This window comes from Myotis myotis, unplaced genomic scaffold (genome assembly GCF_014108235.1).
Source record: "Myotis myotis isolate mMyoMyo1 unplaced genomic scaffold, mMyoMyo1.p scaffold_m19_p_8, whole genome shotgun sequence".
Taxonomy (NCBI): Eukaryota; Metazoa; Chordata; class Mammalia; order Chiroptera; family Vespertilionidae; genus Myotis; species Myotis myotis.
This window is the reverse complement of record NW_023416390.1, coordinates 41698776-41721497: the sequence shown is the minus strand read 5'-3', so window position 1 is coordinate 41721497 and position 22722 is coordinate 41698776. Positions and strand designations below refer to the sequence as shown.

General features: G+C 42.6%; 1 protein-coding gene and 1 non-coding gene across 4 annotated transcripts in view; one reads left to right on the top strand and one right to left on the bottom strand.

Moving 5' to 3' along the window:
• The window catches only part of AGPS (alkylglycerone phosphate synthase), a 134753-nt gene that overhangs the window by 9787 nt on the left and 102244 nt on the right, over positions 1-22722 (top strand). The gene's annotated exons all lie outside the window — the stretch shown is intronic.
• On the bottom strand, positions 3908-3979 carry TRNAE-UUC. The gene has a single exon. It is a non-coding gene; the product is annotated as a tRNA-Glu (tRNA).

Sequence of the window (22722 nt, the reverse complement as noted above, 5' to 3'; positions counted from 1 at the left end):
GTCATCCTCTTAACCAGTTCCCAGTAGATATCCTGGTAGATATCCTTATCTCTTTCCTTAGCTCCCATGATATTGCACTATCCTAGTTTTCTTCCTACCTTTCTGGTCATGCTTTTGCTGACTTTTCTTCTTTTTGCTTCCTAAATTTACAAATCCTTAAGATCAATTTTCAGTTCTTTTTTATTTCCTCCCTTAATAATATCAGCTATGTAGACTGTATTAGCTTTGACCTCCATAGGGGGAATTCTGTAAAGCAAATCTTATGTTAAGATATATAAATAACTTTGAACATCTCCATTTCCTTCCCCATCTTTGACTATATTTTTAGGCACTTTGTTTTTTTAAACATTTTTTTAAACTAATTTCAGAGAGGAAGGGAGAGGGAGAGAGAGAGAAACATCAATGATGAGAGAGAATCATTGATTGGCTGCCTCCTGTACACCCTTCCCTGGGGATGGAGCTTGCAACCCAGGCATGTGCCCTGACTGGGAATTGAACCGTGACCTCCTGTTTCATGGTGATGGGACAGTGTTGGCCTTTTTTATGGTCTTGCCAAGGGTATGGGTGGGCTTTCCCCTGGATGACAGCAAAGAAAGGGATCTCAGAGTCTTGGTTTCTGTGTTAAAATGACATGTTTTTGGAGATATTAATATTTTCTTTGCTTTGTTTACTTTTATAGTGTTTGCAGAAATGTAAGGCTGTAGCAGAAATGAGCTTTACTCACTTATACATTGGTCTGTATAATAAGCTTGTGATTTAATTCCTCTTCCTATTACTAGCAAGCAGGGAGGGAGCAATGAAAGTGAATTGACATTTTCCCAGTTGATGGTAGAGAAAGTTTGGATCACCACATTGATTAAATTATAAGTGGACAGCGGAGGGAACAAATCGTGAAATTTAAAGTATAGTCCAGGGACCGAACACATGTGGCCAAGGGAAGTATACATCTTTTTTGGTTGTCTTTTGCTAAGACAACTTCGAGATACTGATTTGGGTTGTTTTCCTCATTTATGTAGCCCAGTACATGAAGCTAACCAATAGTATGTATGGTTGTGTCTTTCTAGGATTCCCGAATGGCAGGTATCAAGCTTATATACATTTGTATAGGTGTACATGCCTGAACACAAAATATTAGGAATATATACTACTACAAATAAAAATGGCTAATAGTCTGTACAATATTCCCCCCTTACCCGTGTGGGATACGTTCCAAGACCCCAATGGGTGCCTGAAGCCTTGGATAGTACCAAACCCTATATATGTATATATATATATATACACTATGTTTTTTTCCTATACATACATACCTATGATAAAGTTTAATTTGTAAAGCAGGCACACTAAAAGATTAACAACAATAACTAATAGTAAAATAGAACAATTGTAACAATTACTGTAATAAAAGTTATGTGAATGTGGTCTCTATCTTATTGTACTGTACTCATCCTTCTTGTGATGCTGTAAGATTATGATACAGTGCCTATGTAGCTAGATGAAGTGAGGTGAATGATGTAGGTATTGTAACGTAGCATTAGACTATTATAAGGGTGACTTGAACACAAGCACTACGATGCTGTGAGAATCAATCTGATAACCTAGATGTTTACTAAGTGACTGGAGGGCGGTAGCTTAAACAGCAGGGAGATGCTGGACAAAGGGATGAGTCACATCCCAAGCGGAAGAGAACAGGATGGCAAGAGATTTTCATCACGTTACTTAGAATGGCCCGCTATTTAAAACTTATAAATTGTTTATTTCTGGAATTTTTTATTTAATATTTTTGGACTGCAATTGACTGAGGGTAATCACCACAGGTAGCTGAAACTCTGGAAAAGCAAAACTGCAGAGGGGGAGGGGAGTGGAGAGGGGGTGGTGCTACTGTGTACTGTGATTTTCAAGTCAATAAGAATAAATAAATTTTTCCCTAAAAGGAAAAAAAAATGGACTAATGCAACAAAAAAGATATATTTGAAATGAATAATAAGCAAGAAAACAAACTTCAATAGTAATTTTTAAAAGGTCAATAAAATACCCATAGTACATAATATTTTCCTCATCAAATTGTCAACAAAAACTATATAATATCCACTGTTGAGGGGAATTTGTATATAGGCTCACACTACGTCATAGGTTGTGCTCCTCCAGGAGATTTCATCACGCTACTCAGAATGATCCACAATTTAAAACTTAGTAATTGTTTATTTTGGGAATATTTATTTAATATTTTCGGATTGCAGTTGACCGTGGGTAACTAAAACTGTAGAAAGGAAAACAGAAAAGGGGAACTACTATATTTCTGTTTTCAAAGAGATTATCCAAACAATAATGAATTTCTAATTGTTAGAATTTGGTAGGGAATAAGAGAAGTTTGGGGGAAAGGGAAGGCACCCCAGGAACCTGCAGTGAATAGTGAATGCTATATTATTCTGCCAAGGGATAAGGTAGGCCTTGCCTTATTTGCCCCAGTCCTCCCTTCTTTCCCCACTTCTTTGTGCCTCTTTCTATAAGATTTTTCCTCCCATATCTATATATTCCTTTCCTTCCATTCATCAATTCATAGCAAGTGTTATAAGGAATTGGACCTCGTGGACACGATTTTCTTAAAAAAATATTTTAAATGAAATTTTCTCCTCAACTAAAATATCACTTTATTTTTTGAAATTAAATTTATTGGGGTGACATTGGTTAATAAGATTATGTAGGTTTTAAGTATACATATGTATGATACATGAGATGTATATTACACTGTGTGCCCATCACCCAAAGTCAATTCACCTTCCATCATCATATCTTGGCTCCCTTTTATTCTTTACTACCCTTCCACCCCCCTTTCCTCTGGTAACCACCATACTGTTGTCTGTGTCTATGAGTTTCAGTTTTATATCTCAAATATGAGTGAAATCATATGGTTGTTAGCTTTTTCTGACTGACTTATTTTGCTTAGCATAATGTTCTCAAGGTCCGTCCATGTTGTCACAAATGCAGTATTGTATCTTTTCTCATGGCTGGGTAGTATTGTGTGGTACATATGTACCATATTGTCTTTAGCCAATCATCTATCAAAGGACACTTTCGTTGTTTCCATGTCTAGGTCACTGTGAATAGTGCTGCATTGAACATAGGGGTGCATATGTCTTTTCGAATAAATGTTTTTAAGTATTTTCAGGTTGATATCCAGAAGAGGGATTTGGGTCATATGGTAACTCAGTTCTTAATTTTTTGAAGAACCGCTACATACACTGTTTTCCGTAGTGGCTGTGCTAGCTTACTTTCCCACCAGCAGTGACGATAGTTCCTTTTTACCCACAACCTCGCCAACACTTGCTATTACTTGTCTTGTTACTAGCCATTCTAACAGGTATGAGGTATTTCATTGTAGTTTTGATTTGCATTTCCCTAATAGCTAGTGAAGTTGAGCTTTCATTTATCTGTTGGCCATTTGTATATCTTCTTGGAAGAAGTGTCTGTTCAGGTCCTTTGCCCATTTTTTAGTTGGATAGTTTGTTTGATGTAGAGTCTGATGAGTCCTTTATATATTTTGGATATTAACCGCTTATCAGAGCTGTTGTTTGCAAATATCGTCTCCCACTGAATCAGTTGTCCTTTTGTTTTGTTGGCATTTTCTTTTGCTGTGCAGAAGCTTTTTAGTTTGTTATAGTCTCATTCATTTATATTTGCTGTTATTCCCTTGCCTTTGGGGTCAAATTCATAAAATCTTCCGTAAGACCAAGGTCCATGAGTTTAGTACCTAAGTTTTCTTATATGTAATTTATTGTTTCAGATCTTATTTTTAGGTCTTTGGCCCATTTTGAATTAATTTTTGTACATGGGGACAAGCTGTAGTTTAGTTTCATTCTTTCGCATGTGGCTTTCCAATTATCCCAGCACCAGAGGATTTCTTACAGCGTTCCCACACCGGGAGTCGAATCCGGGCCGCCTGGGTGAAAACCAGGAATCCTAACCACTAGACAATGTGGGACAGAGGATTTCTTTTCTCCATTGTGTGTTTTTGGCTCCTTTATCAAAAATTACTTGCCTATATATATATGTGATTTTATTTCTGGGTTCTCAATTCTGTTCCATTGGTCTGTGTCTTTTCTTTTTTTTTGTCAATCCTAACCTGAGGATATTTTTTCCATTGCTTTTTGGAGAGAGTGGAAGGGAGGAGGGGGAGAGAGAGAAATATCAATGTAAGAATGACACATTGATTGGTTGCTTCTCTCACTCGCCACGACTGGGGCCAGGAATTGAATTTGCAAACCCAGGTATGTGCCCTTGACTGGGAATTGAACCTGAGACCATTTAATGAGCAGGCCAATGCTCTCACCACTGCTCTGTCCAGGGTTGTGTGTGTCTGTTTTTCTACCAATACCATGCTGTTTTGATTATCCTTGCTCTGTAGTATAATTTGAAGTCAGGTAGTGTGATATCTCTAGCTTTGTTCTTTTCTCTCAGATTGCTTTGGCTATTCAGGGTCTTTTGTGGTTCCATACAAATCTATTTATTTTTTGTTCTATTTATTTAAAAAATGACTACGAAATATCACATGATCTCAGTCATATGTGGAATCTAAGTAACAAAATAAGCTGATGAACGGAGTGGATCCAGAGACATGGAACAGAGTGTGGAATTTCGGAGGGGAGGCTGGGGCGGGTATGTGGGTGGGAGGTAATCAACCAAAGACCTTTATGCATATATGCATAACCCATGAACAGAGACAATATGGTGGTGAAGGCCTGGGACAAGGGGCAAGGGTGGGCTGGAGGTGGTCTGTGGGAGGAAAAAAGGGAAAAGGGGACATATGTAATAATTTCAACAATAAAGAATTATTTTAAAAAATAAATAATAAATGACAACGGATTTTGACCGGGATTATATTAAATCTGTATATTGCTTTGGGTAATGTGGACATTTTAATTATGTTAATTCTTCCAATCCATGAACATGGAATATCTTTCCATTTCATTGTCTCTTTTTCAATCTCTCTTAATAATGCTTTGTAGTTTTCAGTATATAGGTCCTTCACATCCTTTGTTAAGTTTATACCTAGATATTTTATTCTTTTGGTTGCAATTACAAAAGGAATTGTTGTTTTTGTTTTTTCATTTCTTTTTCTGAAATTTTATTGTTAGTATATAGGAATGCAGTGGATTTTTGTACATTGATTTTATATCCTGTAATTTTACTGTATGTATTTGTTTATTTTTTCTAATAGTTTTTTGATGGAATCTTTAGAGTTTTCTATATATAAAATCATGTCATCTGCAAAAAGTGACACTTTTACTTTTTCCTTCCAATTTGGATCCCTTTTATTTCTTTATCTTTTTTAATTGTTCTGGTTAGGACTTCCAGAAGTATGTTTAATAATAGTAGTGAGAGTGGACATTCTTGTCTTATTTCTGATTTTGGAGGAAAAGCTTTCAGTTTTTTACCATTGAGTATGATATTGGTTGAGGGTTTATCATATAAGACCTTTATATGTTGAGGTACTTACCTTCCATACCCATTTTATTGAGTGTTTCAATCATAAATGGATGTTGTATCTTATCAAATGCCTTTTCTGCATTTATTGATAAGATATGATTTTTAGTTAATGTACTGTATTACATTGAATTTGGACACAATTTTTGACCCTTGAATTCAGGTTTTAAAAAGTTTCTTCAAAGTGTATGTTGAAGCTGACTCATTCTTAATGGAATTCTGTTATTTAAAGAAAAGTGTTGTGATTGCTAAGAAGCCCAACAATGGGTTTTATAACAAATCATTATGGAATTTCTGTATATGTGTAAAAGAAAGAATTGTGTTTTTTAAAACACAATTAAAAACTGGGAACAGAGAGAACTCGCACTGTGATTCAAGGGCTCAGCAGCATATTTGCTTCAGGTTTAGAGTTGCAGTAATCATACTTATTTAGTTCATGGCATTTGTCTATGAACAAATGAGAGGCCTTGCTTTTATTTTCCTCCTCTGATTCCTTATCATTCCATTTCCCCCCTCCCATGGGCACCTATGAATCTTCTTGAATATATGTCTATTCTTTTGTAAAATATTCAGTGTTATTCAGTGTGTATATTTTTAATTTGTTTAAACTGGTATTATGCTGTTGATCTTTTTGTTTTTCCTTTTGTGTTCACCACTGTTTAAATAATCTCTTCCTGTTTCTGTATGTATATCTACCTCAGAGCTTCACAGTATTTTTTGCATACTATGATTGCTGTATAGTATTTCACGATATTTACTTATCACTTACTCATTTCTTTGTGATGCCTCCAACTATTCTACAAACGGTGCTCCAGTGCAGCGGTCACCAGCCAGTGGGCTCCAGACCACTGGCGGTCCGTGAGGTCCGAAAGGTTGGCAACCGTTGCTCCAGAGGATGTATCAAATATGCTCCCTTATAGAACTGTTTGTGAATTTGTCCCAAATACATACCTAGAGCATTATAGTTGGGTCATAGAAATGGCATTTCCTATGAAAACTTAGCACATGATTGTTCTGTAGAGCAGCTTACTAGACATGCATGTGGATTCCTTTCTCCATGTTCTTGAGAACAACTTTTTATGTTGTAATCTTATTGTTAATCTATCTTATACTATAACATTAGAAAAAATAAGAAAGTTGATTAATAATTTTATATAGAAGGGTCAAATTTTTATTATGGCAACTAGAGTTTTAAAACTTACAGTGGAAATATTGAGGGAAGATTGAAGTACATGTTGAAATTCAAAGTGTTGCATGATAATGTCCAGGTTTTGCAAGAAGAGGGTAGGTATATTATCTTGTTTACTTGTCCAGAAACTTGATATTATCATGGTCTGTTGTCAATCGTATTTACGTAGTCTGACTCATGTTAACTATCCTCACTAGTTACCAGTTAATTAGAATGCCGGTAGACTAATTCATGATGAGAAAGTAAAATGCCAAGCCTCCTGGCCATTTCATTGGCCAGTTTTTCTCTGCAGGGAATTAAGTATAATTAGAAGAGATAGCTTGGTGAGTTTTAATCAGGGCAAGAGGAAACATTCTATGATCTAGGTGATTAATGGTGTCAAGCTATCAAAGCCTAGTGGCATTTATCTATTTTCTAACTCAGATGTTTTAACCATGTTGGAACCATGAGATTTGTAGCTGTGTTGATTATGACATGATAATATACCCATGACTTCTATTTGATTTTTTCTGGTCTTTATTATAAAGGGGTTTCTCTTATAATACACATAAATTATTGAACTTATAAGTAAGCTATTTAGATTGACTAAATTATTTTAAAGACAATTAGTTGCACTGTTAGAATGAGGCAGTAAACATTATAATTAGTTTTATAGGGACTTTGCTATTGACTTTTTAGAATTAATTTTGTAGGATATGTAGACTAGATATGAATATGGTTTTAAATCTATTTTAAAGCATATACATTTCAAATTAAATTTAGACTTAAACAGTATTCTATAGTTTTCTCCCCTCATAGAATCTTTATATTTCTAATGAGAACTCAGCTTCAATTAAAAAAAAAGCCAGTAGAAATATTATTTTATTTATAGGATTTTTTGTAGCAAATCATTTCAGAGATATATTTGTTTATCTTGGTATCTTTCTCATCACTTTTTTTGTCACTTCACTTTTACGATTTTTTTAGGTTATCTGGATCTCAAAATAATTAAGCATATACACAGTTAAAAAGGATTTTAATTAGCATAGAAATCCTTGAAATTTTTTTTTATTTTTAAGTTTATTTTTCAAAATATATTTTTATTGATTTCAGAGGGAGGAAGGGAGAAGGATAGAGAGATAGAAACAACGATGAAACATCACCAGTCAGCTACCTCCTGCACGCTCCCTACTGGAGATCCAGCCTGCAGTCAGGCATATACCCTGACCAGGAATCAAACCGTGATCTCCTGGTTCAAGGGTCTATTCAACCACTGAACCACATCGGCCGGTCTATTTTTTAATTTTTAACTTAAACATATTGTACTACATATGGAATTAATTTGAATTTAACTGATATTGAGCGTGGCTAGTTAGAAATCCAGCTTTGGGGCTTCAGTTTTTATTTTTCTAAAGCTTCAAGAGATTATATGGAATTTTCTTATTTAAACTGGAAAAGATAGGTGAAAATTTGGTTTTCATTTGAACTGAGTGGTGAAGTGTCTTTTATTAGAATTTTGATTATTGGAATTACATTGGGGGGGGATTCCTTTTTTAAAGTTATTAGTTAATTGAAGTTTTTATTGCTAATCCAAAATAAAACTAGATTAAGGCATATTTTAATGAAAAATGTTATGACTATAAATAGTAATGTGTAAATAAGTTATGCATTTTCATCAGAATTCTTGTAGTTTATTATTAGAGGAATAATAATTTAACTGTTTATGTATGTACAGAGATGTAAAAGTAAAAATTTCCCATTTTTAGAATAAAGTAACTGTTTATAGTTTTCATAATAATGATAATAAAAATAATAATAATGATACCTCTAAATATTTCAGTTAAAAATTGTGCAAACAGCCCTGGGTATTGCAGAATACTGTGTCTATATAATGGGAGAATACTGCCACCTTGTGTATATGTGATGCTATTTTATTTCTCCATTTTCATTTTTTATGCCAGCTAATACAGTAGTTTCTCACCATTTGGTACTGTGTTCAGATGTGTACATGTTTAAAAAGAAACAAAATACTGGTGGTTGTTTTTTCATACAGTAAAATCAAGCCAAATTTTTCTTATTCTTGCCAGGAGGAGGAGTCTTCCATTTTGAAGACATTGAATTTGGTGTAGTTAGATTTAGATCTAAGAATTGGAAAGTCTGAGAGATCAGCCTGGTTAATTGATATCTGGGGTTAGTTGAGAATTGAATCCTTTTATTTGAATTTTATGGAAAGTTGGTGGTGATTCTTTTATCATTCTTCAGTTTAGTGCTTTCAATTCTTTGGGATTATTCCGAATGTCAGAATTCATTATTCTATATAATAAAAAGCTAATATGCAAATCGACAGAACAGTGGAATGACTGGTCACTGTGATGCGCACTGACCACCAGGGGGCACACTGACCACAAGGGGGAGTGCCACTCAGCCAGAAGCCCTGAGCTGGGCTCACAGCTGGCGAGCGCAGTGGTGGTGGCGGGAGCTTCCCCCACCTCCACGGCAGTGCTAAGGATGTCCAACTGCCAGGATGTCTGACTGCCAGCTTAGGCCCATTCCCCAGACCTAAGTTGGCAGTCAGACGTTCCCTGAGGGTTCCCGGACTGCAGAGAAGGCACAGGCTGGGCTAGGGACCCTCATTCCAGTGCATGAATTTCAGGCACCGGCCCTCTAGTACTGTAGATAAAGGAAGTACAGGGCTTTGGGCTTACTACCATGACCATATTTCTTTTTTTTAAAAAAAAATATTTTTATTGATTTCAGAGAGGAAAGGAGAGGGAAAGATAGAAACATAAATGATGAGAGAGAACCATTGATCGGCTGCCTCCTGCACGCCCCCTACTGGGGATTGAGCCCGCAACCCAGGCATGTTCCCTTGACCGAATCGAACCTGGGACCCTTCAGTCCGCAGGCCAACACTCCATCCACTGAGCCAAACCAGCTAGGGCCACAACCATATTTCTTGATGTTTAAATGTTTTCCTTTATTTAGGTCAAGTACAGAAGAACTACTGTAATAATGACATGTAATAGTGCTATGAAAAATACTGATGTTATGAATAAAGGGTTCCTTTAAATTATTTTGATTACCTAAGGGAATGAGTTGGTGGGTTTCAGGTATTATCTTTCTAAGGAGGAAGAGTCACCAGACTGCAAGCTCACTTTCTGATGCTCCCAACTAGCTTAGCTATGTAATGATGAGTTCTCGGGGCACCTGTTTCTTCATTTGAAAAATGAGCAGTTGAACCAGGTGGTTTCTAAGGACCTTTTTAGGCTTTAGAATTCTATGATTGTGTAAAGTTTTCCTCTCTGTTTTTAAAATGTTGTTGTGGTAATGCCCTTCAATGTACTCACTATACTCTTCCAAATAAGAAGTTATTTTAAAATTTAGTGTAATCACACAATTGTGATTACATAGAATAAATATATTAGTAATATGAGGGGATGCATGTGTATAAAAGTTTAAAACTTGAAGTTTAGGAAATATGCCTACTTTTTATTTAACACTGGGAACTTCAAGATTGGCTTTGGAGTAACCCAGATATTAATTATATATTATTCAAGCAATATAACACTTTTTGGGGGGCAGAAATACATTCCAAATGCCTACATTTCAACTTCTGGAAATGCTCTAAAAGTTGTTATAAATATGGTAAGGTCCATAGAGGCAGATTTTTCAGATTGAGATGAAAAGAGAGAAAAAGGGACATTGGCCTATAGTTAAAAACTTGGAAGTTCTTGAGGATGTTACCCAACTGGAAATTTAAGGCCAAAGATTCTTCAGTATGTAAATTTTTCCATTTTTTCTTGTACAGCAGCAGTTATTTCCTGCTTATCTTGATTCATTTTTCTCATCAAATGCTGAGAGTAAATACGTAATCAGGTTTAGGTTGTTTTTGTTGTTGTTAATCCTTACCCAAGGATATTTTTCCATTGATTTTCAGAGAAAGTAGAATGGGAGGGGGAGAGACAGAGAGAAGCATCAAATTGAGAGAAACACATCGATTGGTTGCCTCCCACAGGGCCCGACTAGAGTCTGGGATAGAGCCTGCAATGGTATTTGCCCTTCACCAGAATCGAATCCAGGACCCTTCAGTCTAAGGGCCAATCCTCTATCCACTGAGCCAAACCAGCCAGGGCAGGTTTAGGTTTTTACTTTGAGACCATCTGGGAATAATTTTTTAAAATCCTAGGCATAATTTTAAGGAAAATGATTCTAATTGTTAAGCTATATAAACATGCCAAATTCAACATCTGTATGAAATAATTCCCCAGTGCCTTGTGGTAATAATACCAAAGCAAAATAACTCTAAGGGTATTTTTGCATTTATTTTGTGTAATACCAAGCTTCTGGTTTTTTTAAAAAAAATCCTCATCTGCGGATAAGTTTCTATTGATTTTGTTTGTTTGTTGTTTCTATTGATTTTAGGGAGAGGAGAAGAGAGAAAGAAGCATCAATCAGCTGCCTCCCATACGCACCCAGACCAGAGATTAAACCTGCAACTTGGGCATGTGCCATAACCAGGAATTGAGCCCACAATCTTTCAGTTAGGACAACACTCCAACCAACCAAGCCACACCAGCCAGGACCCAAACAACTATTTCATAGAGTACAGTCTTCATGACAAATTAACTACCTAATAAAATGCATTTCACATAAAAAATTTATGCACATATTATAAAACATTAAGTAAAGGTGTTCATTAAAATGTACATATTATCTCTCGAATGTAAATTATTATGGATATGTGATAAAAATAAAATATTAAGTAAATTATACTTCATAAACATGAAGAGAATAAAATCATGAAAAAAGCAAAGTGGACGATGACCTGATTTGTTTTTAGAAAGTGTAATATTAAGAAAGTAAGTGTGTCAGTGGTGACATTAGTCATGAGTTTTTTTCTAGGGTTATTTCAAAAGGTTTCTTTCAAAACCTTTGTCTCCAGTGAGGTAGGAATGTGAAATTAGAAGAAAATATTGGGCAATAGTTTGCCACAGGCTCATCAACAAATCAAATCTCTGGATTGATAATCTTGAGATAATTTTGAATAGTTTATTTTTTATAGCAAGCATATCAAACTCACTGCCAGTGGGCCACATGCCTTGAATTTGACATGCTTGTTTTATAGGGACTGCTAGAGGTCTGGTGCACGAATTCATGCACAGGTGGGGTCCCTCTGCCCGGCCAGTCAGGTGGTCAGTGCACTCCCACAGCCAACCCCCTCGCAGCCGGCCAACCTCCCACGGTCCCTCCCCAAGGCCAGCCCCTGTTGGTCCCAATCAGGGCTGGCAGGCCGAGGGTGGGGGGTGGAGGAGGGACTGTGGTTGATTGGCCAGCTATGGGAGGTTGGCTGTGGCAGCACACTGACCACCCAGCCGGCTGGGGGGAGGAACCATGGGAGGTTGGCTGGCTGTTGGAGGTTGGCTGTGGGAGTGCACTGACTACCAGGGGGCAGCTCCTGCATTGAAAATCTGCCCCCTGGTGGTCAGTGCGTGTTATAGCAACTGGTTGTTCGGTCGCTTAGGCTTTTATATACTAGTATATAGACTAGAGGCCCAGTGCACATAATTCGTGCACAGGTAGGGTCCCTAGGCCTGGCTGGCAATCAGGGCCATCTGTGGGGCGACTGGCAGGGTGACTGGGGCCTCCCACTCGCACCTGCCTTGGCTGGTCTGGCGCCGCCTGCTTGTTGAACCCTCTCCCCGCTGCTGGTCGCCTCCCTCTGTGGGGCAACCAGCGGGGTAATTGGGGGTCTCCCACAGGCACCCGCCTTGGTTGGCCTGGGGCCTGTGGGCTGGGGGCAGCTCCTGCATTGAGCGTCTGCCCCCTGGTGATCAGTGCACATCATAGTGACGGGTCGTCCCGCCGGTCGTTCTGCCATTTGGTCGATTTGCATGTTAGGCTTTTATTATATAGGACTAGAGGCCCAGTGCATGAAATTTGTGCATGGGGGGTGGGTCTCCTCAACCCAGCCTGCACCCTTTCCAATCCAGGACCCCTCTGGGGATGTCCGACTGCCTGTTTAGGCCCCAGGCCTAAACAGGCAGTCGGGGGGCCTAAACAGGCAGTCGGACATCCCTTTCACAATCTGGGACCCCTGACTCCTAACCGTTCACCTGCCTGCCTGCCTGCCTGATCGCCCCTAACTGCCTCTGCCTGCTGGCCTGGTCGCCCCCACATGCCCCCCCCCCCCCGCCAGCCTGATCACCCCCAACTGCCCCGCCGGCTTAGTCACCCCTAACCCCCCCCCCCCCACTAGCCTGGTCGTCCCCAACTGCCCCCCTCCTGCCAGCCTGGTTGCCCCCAACTGCCCCCCTCTTCAAGCCTAGTCACCCCTAACTGCCCCCCCTGCTGGCCTGGTCACCCCTTACTGTCCCCCCCCACCGCTGGCCTGGTTGTCCCCAACTGCCCCCCTCTGCCAGCCTGGTCACCCCTAACTGCCCCCCCCTTCCAGCCTGGTCACCCCCATCTGCCCCCGACCCCACTGGCCTGGTTGCCCCTCACTGCCCCCCCTGCCGTCCTGATTGCCCCCAACTGCCCCCCAACCAGCCTGGTCTCCCCCCAACTGCCCCCTCTGCCAGCCTGGTCACCCCTAATTGCCCCCTCTCGCTGGCCTGGTTTCCCCCAACTGCCCCCCCCCCCCCCCCGCCGGCCTGGTTGGCCCACCCAGCCTGCTGTTAAGTCGTTTGGTCATCCCTCACTAACCCCCCAGACGGCCTGGTTGCCCCACACAGCTTGCTGTTCCGTCATTACTGTTACTGTGCCGGTGTCCTAGACAATTTGCATATTCCTCTATTATTAGTATAGATAGTTTTTCTTGATAGTAAACTAATTTTAAAGAGAGTATTCCTAGTTTTTTTTCTTAATTATATATATACTAGAGGCCCGGTGCACGAAATTCATGCACTGGGGGTTGAGGGTTCCCTCAGCCCAGCCTGCCCCTCTCACAGTCTGGGAGCCCTCAGTGGATGTCCTACTGATGGCCACAGTCTGGCAAAGAGGCTCAGAGCAGGTGTCCCGTGTGTGTGTGTGTGTGTGTGTGTGTGTGTGTGTGTGTGTGTCTGCTGGGGCCTGCCCCCAGCCACGTCACGTAGGCTGGAAGCAGTTGCCGTGTGTGTGTGTGTGTGTGTGTGTGTGTGTCCGTCCCCACTGGGGTTCTGCCCCCACCCACCACCTTGGAGGCTCAAAGCCGGCACTGTGTGTGTGTGTGTCTGCTGGGGCCTGCCCCCAGCCGCGTCACGTAGGCTGGAAGCAGTTGCCGTGTGTGTGTGTGTGTGTGTGTGTGTGTGTGTGTGTGTCCGTCCCCACTGGGGTTCTGCCCCCACCCACCACCTTGGAGGCTCAAAGCCGGCACTGTGTGTGTGTGTGTGTGTGTGTGTGTGTGTGTGTGTGTGTCTGCTGGGGGCCTGCCCCCAGCCACACCATGGAGGCTTGGAGCAGGAGCCCCTCTGTGTTGATCTCTCAGGCTCCTGCCTCCACTGCATGTTGTCCTATCCCTTGAGTTATGGCCAGGATGGGGGTGCTGCTTGCAAGCCGGGCTTTCCTGCTCCAGGATCGCCATGGCGACGGGGAAGCAGGCCCAGCTGGGGGCTGCCCACAGGCCGGGCTTTCCCGCTTCCAGGTCTCCATGGCAACCGGGGAGCAGGCCCAACTTGGAGTTGCCCTCAGGCCGGGCTTGCTCTCCTGCTCCCAGATCCCCATGGGGACCGGGGAGCAGGCCCAGCTGGGGGCTGCCCACAGGCCGGGCTTTCCTGCTCCCTGATCAGGCGCAGCTGGGGGCTGCCTACAGGCTGCACTTTTCTACTTACTGATGGCTGGATCACCACAGCGACCCAGGGCCCAGCGGCACTTTCCTGCTCTCCAGTAGTCATAGGGTCCCTGCTGGGGACGGGGCTTAGCAGTGTGGGGCTTAGGCGGCGCGGGTGTCCCGGCTGGGGGCTCAGGTGGCACATGGGGTCCTGGCTGGGGGCGGGGCTTATGCCCCGCTGCCCAGGGCTGCACATGGGGCCCAGATGGCAGCTCGCGCTGTCCCGCCCTGCCTGTAGTATAGGATAGAGGCCTGGTGCACGGGTGGGGGCCGCTGGTGTGCCCTGAAGGGTGTCCCGGATCAGGGTGGGGTTCCCGCTTGGGTGCCTGGCAAGCCTGGATGATGGGCTGATGGCTGTTTTTAGGCTGCCCGCACCCCCTTTAGGTTGGGGGGTCCCCACTGGGGTGCCTGGCCAGTCTGGATGAGGGGCTGAGGGCCGTTTTCAGGCTGGCGGGTGACTGAAGCTCCCAGTCTCTCTTTTTTTTCTTTCTTTCTTTTTTTTTATTCTGGGATTTATTTACTTTCTATGGTTGTCACTGGAGCTGAGAGCCGGCTTTAGCTCTGAGGCCGGCTCCAGCTTGAGGCCTCGGCTACTGAAAGCAGATATCTGGGCTTTGTTCAGCTTCTATAATTGAAACTCTGTTGCCATCACTGCTGCTCTAAGCTCTGAGCCCGCTGCTGGCTGAAAGCAGCTATCTGGAGCTTGTTTAGCGTCTATAATTGCAAGATTGTTGCATCCGGAGCTCAGAGCTGGGCTGCCGTAGGCGGGAAACCTTGGCTTCCTCTGTCACTGGAGCAAGCAAGCCTCCTGTTCGCTTCAGCTGCCTGGCTGCCGGCCGCCATCTTGGTTGGCAGTTAATTTGCATATCCTGCTGATTAGCCAATGGGAAGCGTTCGGGGGTATGGTCAATTTGCATGTTTCTCTTTTATTAGATAGGACTAGAGGCCCAAGGCACAAAATTCGTGCAAGAGTAGGCCTTCCTTCCCCTGGCTGCTGGCACCGGCTTCCCTCTGGCACCCGGGACCTGGGCCCCACTCCGGCACCCGGGACCAGGGCCCCACTCCGGCACCCGGGACTAGGGCCTCCCTCCGGTTACCAGCAGGCACCTGGGACCCAGGCTTCCCTCCGGCCACTGGCAGTCTCCGAGGACCCGGGCTTTCCTCGCAGCCACCACTTCATCCAGAAGGTCGTCTGGAAGGATATCTGGTCTAATTAGCATATTATGCTTTTATTATTATAGATATATATATGGAGAATTCAATACACAGTTAATGACCTACATTTGGTTCAATTGTATTGTGTTAGTGTTCTAGTTGTTTAAAAAGCCTTTTAACTGGATTAAGAATTATGATTGTAATAAAAGTTTGTATGTAAGTTGTCATTTTCTTCTTCATTGAGAATTATGGAGAATTAGAATGCTTTCCAATAAGTATGTACATCTTTATTTTAAAATTAAAAAATTGAGATATAATTGACATCTGACATCATACTAGTTTAGATATACAGCGTAATGATTTGCTATTTGTATATATTGTGAAGTGATCATCACAATAGGTCCAGTTAGCATTCATTGCCATACATATTTTTGTCTTGTGATATATTTTGAAATTTAATGTAGTAAATAACTTTCTGTATAGAAAAAGTTTTTTTAATTATTTTCATCAAACTGCATAATTGAATTTGCATTAAGAAGATTCATCATCACTATTTCTTTGTAAAAATTTTTTATTGACTTTATTGGGGTGAGTGGTTAATATTACATACGTTTCAATTATCCTATCTAATAAAAGAGAAACATGGTAATTGGCGTACGACCGCTACCCTTCCCATTGGCTAATCAGGGCAATATGCAAATTAACTGCCAGCCAAGATGGCGGCCGGCAGCCAGGCAGCTTGAAACTAACATGAGGCTTGCTTGCTTCAGTGATGGAGGACTCCAGCGTTCCCCGCCTGCCGCTGCTGGCCTCTGAGCTGCAACTCTAAGCAACTATGTTACTAATATAGAAGCTAAACAAAACCCCAGAAACCTGCTTTAGTCGCCGGGCTTCAGCCAGCAGGATCGCAACATTGTGTTAAATACAGAAGGTAAATAAAGGCCAGAAACCTGTTTTCAGCAGCGGAGGCCTAAGAGCTGGAGCCAAGCCTCAAAGCTAAAGCTGGCCCAGAATAAAAAAAAGAAAAAGAAAAAAAGGAGTGGTTGGGAGCTTTAGTCACCCTCCAGCCTGAAAACAGCCCTCAGCCTCTCACCCAGATTGGCCAGGCACCCGAGTGGGAACCCCCACCCTGAAGGGTGTGTGACCAGCTGCAAACAGCCATCATCCCCTCACCCAGGCTGGCCAGGCACCCCAGTGGGGACCCCAACCCTGATTCAGGACACCCTTCAGGGCAAACCAGCCGGCACCCACCTGTGCACCAGGCCTCTATCCTATATAGTAAAAGGGTAATATGCCTCCCAGCACCGGGATCAGTGGAGCCACGAGGCCTCCCGGCACCGGGATCAGTGTGACAGGGGGCAGCGCCCAAACCCCCTGATCGCCCTGCGACTCTGTGTGTGACAGGGGGCGGGGCCACAACCTCCCTATCCGCTCTGCTCTGTTCGTGACAGGGGAAGGCGCCCCAATCCCCTGATCAGCCCTGCTCTGTGCCTGATAGAGGGGAGCTCCCCAACCCCCTGATTGCCCTGAGGCTCTGTGTGTGACAGGGTGCAGCGCCCCAACCCCCTGATCGGCCCTGCTCTGTGTGTGATGGGGTAGAGCCATAACCTCCCCATCGGCCCTGCCCTGAGTGTGAGAGTGGCGGCGCCCCAACCCCCTGATCGGCCCTGTTCTGTGGGTGATAGAGGGCGGCGCCCCAACCCCCACCCCATGGGCCCTGCTCTGTGTGTGATGGGGTAGAGCCATAACCTCCCCATTGGCCCTGCCCTGAGTGTGACAGTGGCGGCGCCCCAACCCCCTGATCCGCCCTGCTCTGTGTGTGACAGGGGGCAGTGCCCCAACTCCCCTATCAGCCCTACTCTGTGAGTGACAGGGGGGAGCTCCCCAACCCCTTGATTGACCCTGCTCTGTGTGACAGGGTACAGAGCCCCAACCCCCCTGATGGGCCCTGCTCTGTGAGTGACAGGGGGAAGCGCCCCAACCTCCTGATTGGCCCTGCTCTGTGCGTGACGGGGTGGCGCCGCAACCTCCCCATCGACCCTGCCTTGAGTGTGACAGGGGGCGGTGCCCCAACCCCCCAATCGGCCCTACCCTGAGCGTGACTGAGGGTGGCATCGCAACCTCTCAATCCGCCCTGCTCTGTGCATGACAGGGGGTGGCGCCCCAATTCCCCAATTGGCCCTGCTCTGAGCCCAACCAGGGGCTGCACCTAGGGATTGGGCCTGCCCTCTGCCACCCGGGAGCAGGCCTAAGCCAGCAGGTCGTTATCTCCCGAGGCGTCCCAGACTGCGAGAGGGCACAGGCCGGGCTGAGGGACCCCCCTCCCCCCGCCGAGTGCACAAATTTTTGTGCACCGGGCCTCTGGTATAATTATATAATACATCATCTGTATATTGCATTGTGTGTTCACCACTCAAAGTCAAGTCTCTTGTTACCATTTATCTCTCCACTCCATTGCCCTCTTCCACCTGCCTGCACTCTCTTTTCCCTCTGGAAATCACTATACTGTTATCCCTGTCTATTATTATTATTATTTTTTTAAATATATTTTATTGATTTTTTTACAGAGAGGAAGGGAGAGGGATAGAGAGTTAGAAACATCGATCAGCTGCCTCCTGCACACCTCCTACTGGTGATGTGCCCGCAATCAAGCTACATGCCCTTGACCAGAATCGAACCTGGGACCCTTCAGTCCGCAGGCCGATGCTCTATCCCCTGAGCCAAACCGGTTAGGGCTATTATTTTTTTTTCTTAATCCCTTCACCTTTTTCACCCAGTTCCCTGAACCCCCTCCCCTCTGGCAGCTGCCAGTATGTTCTCTGTATCTATGAGTCTGTTTCTATTTTGTTTATTTTGTTCATTACATTTCACATGTTAGTGAAATCATATGGTACTTGTCTTTTTCTGACTGGCTTATTTCACTTAGCATAATAAGGTCCATCCATGCTGTTACAAAAGGTAAGATTTCTTCTTTATGATTGGGTAGTATTGGGAAGTATTCCATTGTGTAAATATACCATAGCTTTTTTTTAAAAAAATTCTTTATTAGTTAAGGTATTACAAATGTGTCCTCATCCCCCCCCATTAAATCCCCATCCTCCCCCTCCCTTCGCCCTCCCCCCCCCCCCACACACACACACACTCATGCTCTCATCCCCCTATTGTCCATGTCCATTGGTTTGGCTTATATGCATGCATACAAGTCCTTTGGTTGATCTCTTTCCCTTGCCCCCTCCCTCCCCTACTTTCCCTCTGGGGATTAATTGTCTGATCGCTGTTTCTCTGTCTTTGGATCTGTCCCTGTTCATCAGTCTGTGTTGTTTTCTATATTCCACAAATGAGTGAAATCATGAGGTATTTATCTTTCTCTGACTGGCTTATTTCTCTTAGCATAATGCTCTCCAGTTCCATCCATGCTATTGCAAAAGGCAAGAGTTCCTTCTTTTTTACCGCAGTATAGAGTTCCATTGTGTAGATGTACCACAGCTTTTTAATCCACTCATGTACTGATAAGGCATTGGGCTGCTTCCAAATCTTGGCTATTGTAAATAATGGTGCAATGAACACAGGGATGCAAATATTCTTTCAAGTGTTTCTTGTTTATATTTTCATAAGTGGAATTGCTGGGTCATAAGGCAGTTCCATTTCTAATTTTTTGAGGAAACACCATACTCTTTTCCACAGTGGCTGCACCAATGTGCATTCCTACCAACAGTGCACAAAGGTTCCCTTTTGTCCACATCCTCTCCAACACTTGTTATTTATTGATTTATTGAAGATAGCCATTTCTGACAGGTGTGATGTGGTATCTTGATAGAAATTGTGTTGAATTTATAGATTATTTTGTGTAACATGGATATTTTAATGATATTTCTATCCATGAACACAGTATATGCTTCCATTTATTTGTATCTTCTTCAGTTTCTTCAGTGTCTTATAATTTTTTGAGTACATGTCTTTTATGCCCATGGTTAAATTTATTCTTGGGTATTTTATTCTTTTTCACGCAGTTGTAAATGGTATTGTTTTCTTATTTTACCTTTCTGATAGTTAATTATTGGTGTATGAAAATGAAGCTGATTTCTGGATATTTATTTTGTATCCTGCTACTTTACTGAATTCATTTATTCTGTTCTAATGGTTCGGTGCAATCTTTAGGGTTTTCTGTATACAGTATCACATCATCTGCAAATAAAGACATTTTTATTGCTTCCTTTCCAATTTTGATGCCTTTTATTTTTTCTTGTCTGATTGCTGTGGCTAGGACTTCCAGAACTATGTTGAACAACAGTAGTAAAAGTGGATAGCTGTCTTTTTTTTTCTTTCAATTTTAAATGATAGCCTTGCTAGGTAAAGTAGTCTTGGTTACAGTTCCTTGCTTTTCTCACTTAGAATATTTTATGCCAATCTCTTCTGGCCTGAAATGTTTCTGTTGAGAAATCAACTGACATTTTTATGGGAGCTCCCTTGTAGGTAACTAACTGTCTTTCTCTTCCTGCTTTTAATATTTTCTTTTTGTCTTTTACCTTTGGCATTGTAATTACGATGTATCTTGGTGTAGGCTTCTTTGCATTCATCTTGTTTGGGACTCTGTGCTTCCTGGACTTGTATGTCCTTTTCCTTCACCAGGTTAGGGAAGTTTTTGGTTATTACTTCTTTTTTTTTGTTTTGTGTTGTTTTTGTTAACTCTCAACTGAGGATATTTTTCCATTGATTTTTTAGGGAGAGTGGAAGAGAGAGGGAAAGACAGAGAAAAACATCAACATGAGAGAAACACATCCATTGGTTGCCTCCTGCATGAGCCCTGACCAGGGCCCAGGCCAGGGAGGAGCCTACAACCGAGGTATGTGCCCTTAACCGGAATTGAACCAGGAGCCCTTTGGACCACAGGCTGATGCTCTAACCACTGAGCTACTGGCTCGGCCTCAGTCATTCTTTCTTTTTTTTAAAATCTTTATTGTTGATATTATTACAGATGTCCCTCTTTTTCTCCCCCCATTAGCTCCCTTCCACCCGGTTCCCACCCTGCCCAGGACCTCGCCACCCTATTGTCTGTGTTCATAGGTAATGCATACATGCATATAAAATCTTTCTCCTGCACCCCTCACACCCCCTTTCCTCTGAGTGTCAGTCTGTTCCATTTTCATACCCCTGATTCTATTCCATTCACCAGTTTATTCTGTTCATCAGATTTTTTATTTGTTTGATTTTTAGATTCAGTTGTTGATAGATATGTATTTGTTGCCACTTTGTGGTTCATATTTTTTTTTATCTTTGGCTTCTTCCTCTTCTTAAAGAATACCCTTCAGCATTTCATATAATACCTGATTGGTGGTGATGAACTCCTTTAACTTTTTCTTGCCTGTGAAGCTCTTTATCTGACCTTCAATTCTAAATGAAAACTTTGCTGGATAGAGTAATCTTGGTTGTAGGTTCTTGCTGTTCATCACTTTGACTATTTCTTGCCACTCCCTTCTGGCCTGCATAGTTTCTGTTGAGAAATCAGCCGACAGACATATGGGCATTCCCTTGTAGGTAAATAACTGCTTTTCTCTTGCTGCTTTTAAAATTCTTTCTTTGTTTTTTGCCCTTGACATTTTAATTATAATGTCTCAGTGTGATCATATTTGGGTTCCTCTTGTTTGAGGTTCTCTGTGCTTCCTGGACTTGTAAGTCTCTTTCTTTCACCAGGTAGAGGAAGTTTTCTGTCATTATTTTTTCAAATAGGTTTTCAATATCTTGCTCTCTCTTTTCTTCTGGCACCCCCATAATTTGGATGTTGGTACGCTTGAAGTTGTCCCAGAGGCTTCTTACACTCTCTTCATATTTTTGAATTCTTTTTTCTTTTTGCTCTTCTGGTTGGGTGTTTTTTGCTTCCTCATATTTCAAATTGTTGATTTGATTCTCTGGATCCTCTAGTTTATTGTTGAATCCCTGTATATTATTCTTCATTTCAGTCAGTGTATACTTAACCCCTAGAGTGCCGGGGAGCGCAATCGCGCTCCTCCTGTCTTTCACCAAAAGTGCCAGGAGCACTATCGCAGTATCACTATTAGATGCTAGTAGTTCACTCTTTATTGACAGATGGCACCTAAGTGCAGATTACTTATGATGCCGAATGTTTGTAGTTCTAAAATTGACCACTGGCATTTATCTGCCTAGTTTTTTATAGGTACTATGATTTTATGAAGTTTTTTTTCCTAAACTGCTGTAAAATCAGCAAAAATGCCTTGGCAATTTTAGCATAGTTCCTAGGATATTGGTTGGCACTCAAAGGGTTAATTTCTGACTAGTCCTTTTCCATTTTTTTGGCATTGTCACTAAGATCCTTGAAAGTCTCACTAAGTCCATTGGAGGTTTCTAGAAGATTCTTGAGTAATCTTATAACTGTGGTCTTGAACTCTATATCCAGTAGTTTGCTTTCTTTCATTTGTGACATGTTTCTTTGTCTCTACATTTTCGTTACTTCCCTGTGTTTGTTTCTATGTATTGGGTAGAGCTGCTAAGTGCCCTTGGGTTGATAGAGTGGCCTTGTGAGCCTAGTGACACAGCCTCCCCTATCACCTGAGGTGGACACTGTATGTGCACCCCTTTGTGGGCTGTATGCACAGTCTTGTTGTAGTTGAGCCTTGAGTGCTGTTGGTGTCACTGGGAGGAACTGACCTCCAGGCCAATTGGCTGTGGGGACTATAGTGGGAGAGCTGCTGTGCAGGAGACACCGTTATGGAGCAGGACTTGCTTCAGTGGGGCTTTGGTGCTCACTGAGTATGCCCCTTGAGTGTGTCACTTATGGGAGTGAAGAGTTGTAATCTGGTATGGTATGACACTGACCACTGAGTACACTGGCTCTTGAGTCTCCAGGGAGGTGCAAATCAGTCACTGCCTGAGGCCACCCAGCAGGAGCTAAGGAGAGATCTGCAGGTTCATCCTCTTTGTATCAGGTTTGGAAGTGTCCAGGCGAGGCCCACCTGTGAAGCAAGACAGGCTGGTGCTGGTGTCAGGTCTTGGGCCTTTTATTGATAGGTTTGAGGCTCCCTGACCCAGCTGCAGCTTGTTTGGCAGGTTTTATCCTGAGAAAGGATAGGCCATTCATATGCAAAAGCCTCTGCACACA